A 6830-nucleotide genomic window follows, 5' to 3' on the forward strand; every position below is an offset into this window, starting at 1 on the left:
TTAATATGATTTTTTCCATGTCTTTTTTAAAAGTAGAATTCTAGAGCAGTGCGTGTGTGTGTGTGTGTGTGTGTGTGTGTGTGTGTGTGTATGTGTGTGTGTGTGTGATGGGGCTTGAACTCTGCCTGGGTGCCGTCCCTGAGCTCTTCAGCTCAAGGCTAACCCCCTACCCCACTTCCCATTTTCTACAGGTTAATTGGCAATAAGAGTCTCAGGTCCTTCTGTGCCCAGGCTGGTTTTTGAACCCTGATCCTCACATCTCAGCCTCTCGAGTAGCTAGAATTACAGGCATGAGCCACAGTGCCAAGTTTAGAGCAACTTTTCGTACAGTCCATGAATTTAGCACCTTTTTAAAAAAAAAATGTGGTTGGTCATGGAACTTGAACTCTAGGCCTAGTTCAAGGGTAGAAGCTCTTCCACTTGAGTCAAAGTGCCACTTCCAGTTTTCTGGTGGTTAATAAGAGATAAGAGTCTCACAGACTTTAGTGCAAGGGATGTCTTTGAATAACATTTCTCAAACTAAACTAACAGACATTAAAAGGTTTGCAGTAAAATATAAACCATATATCATTTTTCCTCTGAAATATTTATCAAAGAATGAACCAAGAAGATAATAACAAACGCTTCTCAATATCAGAGGACACAGTTTAAAAATGTGTTTACTTGATAGATCATCAGATCTATTTCCTCACCAAAAATAATCCTATTGTGTAGTGCTATTTACATAAATAATGTGCATAAAGCACATGTAATCATTTCTTTTAAAATTACATTTTGGAAGCTTTAAAATGAGCTTTTAATTTTAAAATATATTTAAATTTACAGAGAAGCTGAGAAAAGAGTTTTGAGTGCTCTCATACACACCAAATTTTCATTTTTTCTTACTGTTTCTATACTTAACTTATCATAACCCTATCCATTTTTTTATCATTCTATCAATCTACATATCTATTTTTCCTTCTTTCATAATATTTCTTTCACTTTTCATAATTTAAACATAAAATTATATCTTTAACTACATACAATTAATATATAATTATATACATCCTATAACAGGTAATGTTAATTCAAGAGAAATAACTCTATTATAAAAGTGTATTCACAATTATAGATTTGAATATATATGTATATTTAATAATTATATATAATTATATGACTACTACATAAAGAGTTAAATAAAGTTATAATTTATTTACACTTATTGTGATTTTTTTAGCTGTTGATATCTTTTAGTTATGAGGCCTTGTTGTATGGCAAGTGAAGATCTTCTCCCTCTCTGTGGGCTTTCTATTTAACTTGCTTGCTATGTTCTTTGCCATATGGATGCTCTACAATTTATTGCAGTCCTATTTGTCCAAATTTTCTTTAATCTGCTGTGTTTCTGGGAGTTTATTAAGAAACTTTTGACCTGTGCAAACGAGACCTAGTGTATCTCCTATTCCTTCTTGTAAAGTTTCCAGTGTATCTGCTTTTACCTCGAGGCCTTGGATCCATTTGAAATTAATCCTGGTGCAGTTTTACAAAGAAGGACCCAACTTTAGTTTTCTGCATGTGCCTAACCAGTTCTGCCAGCACCACTTGTTGAAGAGGCTGTCTTTCTTCCATTCTATTTTTTTGGCTCCCTTATCAAAGATTAGGTGGCCATTTGTGGATTTATATCTGGGCCCTCAGTTTTATTCCATTGGTCTTTAGGCCTGTTCTTGTGCCAGTACCAAGCTGTTTTGGTCACTATAGCTCTGTAATAGAGTCTAAAGTTTGGTATTGAAATTCCTCCTGTGCTGTTCTTTCTGCTAAGAATTGTTTTTTTGCTATATTGGTTCTTTTATTATTCCATCTGAAATTTTAGATTGCCTCTTCTATTTCCTTAAAGAATGACATTGGGATATTGATGGGTATTGTGTTGAATTTGTAGATAGCCCTTGGAAAGATTGCTGTTTTCACTGTTTAGTTGCCATGCTCACTGTTTAGTTGCCATGCTCACTGTTTAGTTGTGTCCTATTATTTAATTTTCTAAGTTACCACAATTTTTTAGTATTTATATTGCTGACATTTTTAACGTTTTAAAATATTACCAAAGAAAAAATAGTTGAGGGTAAAAACTAAGGTAAAAATTACTTTGATTATTCAAACCTGTTTTGAAGTGCTGAAAGATCTCCTTATTCTTCTAAAATTCACCCTTACTTTGATGTTCATTTCAGTCTCTTTCATGGTCCTTGAATTATTATTTCATGATTGGATTTTAATATGTTTCCCAAAGATGTTTAAGGTGAAGTCAGAATTATAATTGCTTCTAGCTCACATCAAATTAAAACAATTTATTGAAATAATTTTGTTGAAGGTTATTTGTGAAATATTGCTAGAACTAGAGAGCATAATTTTGTTAATTATCTGTTACTGATAAGTGTTTGATGCCTTTGAAGTTCATTAGATATTAATGTAAATTAAGGATATCAGCAATACTTTTGTAACCAGATAGGGAATATGTTTTGTTATGCCATGCTGCAGAATGATGGTTATTTTACCCTGTGAGTTACAAACATCAACAAATTGGAGAGTCAGACAACATTGATGAAATACTCATAAGGAGCTACATTCTTGACTATATTCTACTCTTTAGTAGCTACTGGATTTATTTAGTAAGTATATCACTACCCAAATTCTCTTTCCTCATTTGTCAAATGTGTTAACACAAATCATCAATAGTCTCTGAAAATGAAATAAGTGACGAAATCAGAGTTATTGGTAGGATAAAGCTTAGAAGCAAACTACAAGCAGCTAAAGAAATAGAGCTTCCCAAAAAAGGATAAAATTCGTCTTACTTCATGAATGAGCCATCTTTAAATTTTTCTGAGTCTTTCATGGTTTTTCTGTTTCCAAATTTAATGTTAAATATGATACTACTAAAAGGATTCATTATGTTTGTTAAGTTTGCAAAAGGAAGACTGCTTTACGTTTTTAACTCTTGAAAAATAAAATTGGCTTTTCCAATAACATATCAAGTGTAAGAACCAATTTTATGCTATGCAAAAGAAGCCAGACAAATAGCAAAATGTCTGTGACAGAACATACATCCATATTTTTCAGATACTGAGTATGAACAGGGGCAGTTTAATTCTGATTGTAGGTAAGAAAGTTTCTGGGAGTGGTTCAAAACTTTGATCCTGAGAATAATTACAAAATTATGTACATTCATTGCATTCCAGCACACTGAATATTTTTTCAGTGACCAAATTTTACCATATACATTTTTTCTTTTTATTTTCTTTTTTCTTTTTTCATATATTTTTATTGTAATTAATGGAAAGGTTACATTATATTCACCAGATAGAGGGTGTATTACATACATTGATACCCTTTCTCATGACTTGGTCCCCATTTCCCTCCCACCATCCCCACCCCTCATCTTGTTTTACCCCCTACCCTGTCTGATTTCAAATAACCAAATAGGCATATATACAATATATCAGATAACAATGTGAAATACTGTAGCAAGATGAGATAGCCAAGGGACAGTAAAAGAGATGAGAGATAACATAGTACATCATAGCAAATATATGGAACCAACCCAGATGCCCCTCAATTGATGAGTGGATCAACAAGATGTGGTATTTATACACAATGGAATTCTATGCGGCTGTCAGAAAGAACGACATTGTCCCATTTGTTAAGAAATGGAAAAACTTAGAAAAAATCATATTAAGTGAAGTGAGCCAGACTCAAAGGAACATAGGCTCAAAGGTTTCTCTCATTTGTCATAATCAGTAGGAACCTTGGGCTCTCCTGACCCAACAATTCCACTACTTGGCATTTACCCAACCATCCAGAAACAAAGGCATACTAAATCCACTACCACAACAATGTTCATTGCAGCACTATTCACCATAGCAAAAATAGGGAACTAACCTAGATGTCCCTCAGTTGATGAGTGGATCAACAAGATGTGGTATTTGTACACAATGGAATTCTATGCTGCTGTCAGAAAAAACGACATCGCCCCATTTGTTAGGAAATGGAAAGTCTTAGAAAAAATCATATTAAGTGAAGGAAGCCAGACTCAAAGGAAATTAGGCTCAATGGTTCCCCTCATTTGTCATAATCATTAGAAACCTTGGGCTCTACTAGCAGAGATCTGCAATAGAGCAAAACCTTGATACATAAGGCCATATAGTATGAAGCTAATTGAAAAGACCTCCAGGATATTGAAACAAAAGCCATACAATGAATGATTGTTGTCCTTAATGTACTATGCTAGCTCTCATCTCTTTTGCTGGCCCTTGGTTATCTCATATTGTTACAGTATCTCACTTTGTTATCTGATATATTGGATTTATTTGTATTTGGTTATTTGAAATTGGATAGGGAAGGGGGGAAAACCAAGACGGGGGGTGGGGAGGTGGAGGGGAGGGTAATGGGGACCAAGACATGTGAAAGGGTATCAACATATGTGAATTAATGCACCTTCTATCTGGCAAATATCATGTAACCCTTTTATTATTTACAATAAAAAATAAATTGAAAAACACACACACACATATATATAATATATCAAATAACAAGGTGAAATGCTGTAACAATATATGATAACCAAGGGACAGCAAAAGAGATGAGAGATAACGTAGTACATTAAGGACAACAACCACCCATTATATGACTTTTGTTTCTATATCCTGAAGGTCCTTTCATTTAGCATCATACTTTATGGCCGTATGTATCTGTGCTTTGCTCTATTGTAAATCTTTTTATTTTCTTTGGGAGCCATATTTAGGCCTCCTACTTGAAAAGCAAATATTCTACTCGTAGCTTATAATCCCTAGCAGCAGCTTACTGAATTTATCAATGTAATCTTAAAATAAATAAGTGAGTTCATGGTAGATGGTAAGGTAGCTTAGTGGTAGAGTGTTTGCCTCGCATGTATGAAGCCCTGGGTTTGATTCCTCAGTACCACCGAAACAAAAAAGCCTGAAATGGCCCCGTGGCTCAAGTGGTAGAGCACATCCTTGAGCAAAAGAAGTTCAGAGACAGTGCCCAGGCCCTGAGTTCATGTCCCAGGAATAACAACAGCAAAAACAAACAAACAAACAAAACAGAAAGTGAATTTATGGGCATCCATGATTGAAATTTAAAATGATTAAAGGTCCTTTGTGTCTATCAGATGTTAGACATGGATTTAACAGAGCAGGTATCACTGGAATATTCATTTTATATAAAAGTTCAATAGATTGTCCTTAAGAAACTGAATGCTTCTGAAATTTAAATACGCAAGGCAAAGTGTCATTTCTTATTGGCGCAATGCAATTTTTAGACCTAAAATGCCCCCAAATGCTTGATGATTGGGCTTCTAATTTCATTTTTAACAAAATTATACTTTTTCTATTTAGCAAGCAGCATTTAGAAAAACAACAACAATGGCAGCTCTATTCCACAATCTGGACAAGATTCAATTAGGAACTGCTGCATATTTAAGAAGGCTAATTGGCAGAAGTTATATTATGCCAGTCCTGGGCTTGAGCTCAGGGCCTGATCACTGTCCTTGGACTTTCTCAAGGCTAGAACTCTACCACTTGAGCCTCAGCACCACTTCCAGCTTTTTTTTTTCTATGTATGTGGTACCGAGGAATCGAACCCAGGTCTTCATGCATGCTAGGCAAGCACTTTAACCACTAGGCCAAACTCCCGGCCCTAGAGATCTCTTATCATTGCAAGATTCTATTCAGTTGGTAGATATTTGTCACTGGGTATCAGTGTGCATAAGCATTATTAGTATCTAGGTAACATACAGATCTGTACAAACATAAAGGATGTTTTGAGTCTCTCTTAGAGCAGAAAAAGACAGTATTAAGAAGTTAAACCAAAAATTAAAAATGTGTGTAGGTGATACGATTCAGACCCTTCCAGAAAATGACCTTTACTTGTAGGTGGAGTTCTTCAAAGATATATCTGTTAGCTATTTGCTGCTTATTGTGAAATCACTAATGACGACAAACTTGAATATACTCCATAAAGTAATCAGAACCAGAAAATTCCGGGCAATGCAGCAAATGACTAGGTTTCACTGGTAATCTAAAGTTCTGGAATTCACTTAAAGTGAAATAAATTGTTCAAAGTGCCCCCACTGCGTGTCCATTAGAGTTTTATAGCAGATTTAAAATCTTGGAAAAGCCTCACTACAGACCCAGGAGGGCTGCATGTCTCTTTGATCAATTATTGTGCTTTCCATTAAAATATTTTTACTTCACTGTGGGGGCAGCTTGCTACAGTTGTCAGATCAGCTAAGTCTCTTACTTTTAAAGGTTATCACTTCTCTGTGCTAATACGACCCATGCATAAAGAGTTCAGCACGTGGCAGACACAAATGTTGCCTGCTAGACGATGAATCGACTTCTCCACATAGTAAATGATGTTATAAAATAGCCTAGTGCCATCCATTTAACAACTTGTCTGATAGAGGTACAAGTACAGCATCTCTGAGGGCCCTAGATGTGCTGATAGGCTTTCTACTCGAGTACAGGTATTTAATATACTGAATATATGGCGTATTCCTACATTGTGATTTAGTAGTTCATTGTGTTTCCATGCTGATGTGTGGGCTTGAGATTGACTAGTGTCTCCCAACACCTTGTCCTGCACTCAGTGTTAACAGTGGGTCACAAATCTGGAATGCCCTCACTTGAGACCCAGGCCTCAGATTCTTTTTGGTTCTGATGACTGTTGAGAGAAGAAAACACTTGACCACCTCTCTCAGAGAATGGTAAGTCTGCTTTAGTCAATTCTTAACTAGGACACCATAATCACACTATTTCAAGGAAGTACACAGTCTTCCTTTAACTTTG

The sequence above is a fragment of the Megascapheus bottae genome, chromosome 21 (genome assembly GCF_031878675.1).
Source record: "Megascapheus bottae isolate mThoBot1 chromosome 21, mThoBot2.hap1, whole genome shotgun sequence".
Classification (NCBI taxonomy): Eukaryota; Metazoa; Chordata; class Mammalia; order Rodentia; family Geomyidae; genus Megascapheus; species Megascapheus bottae.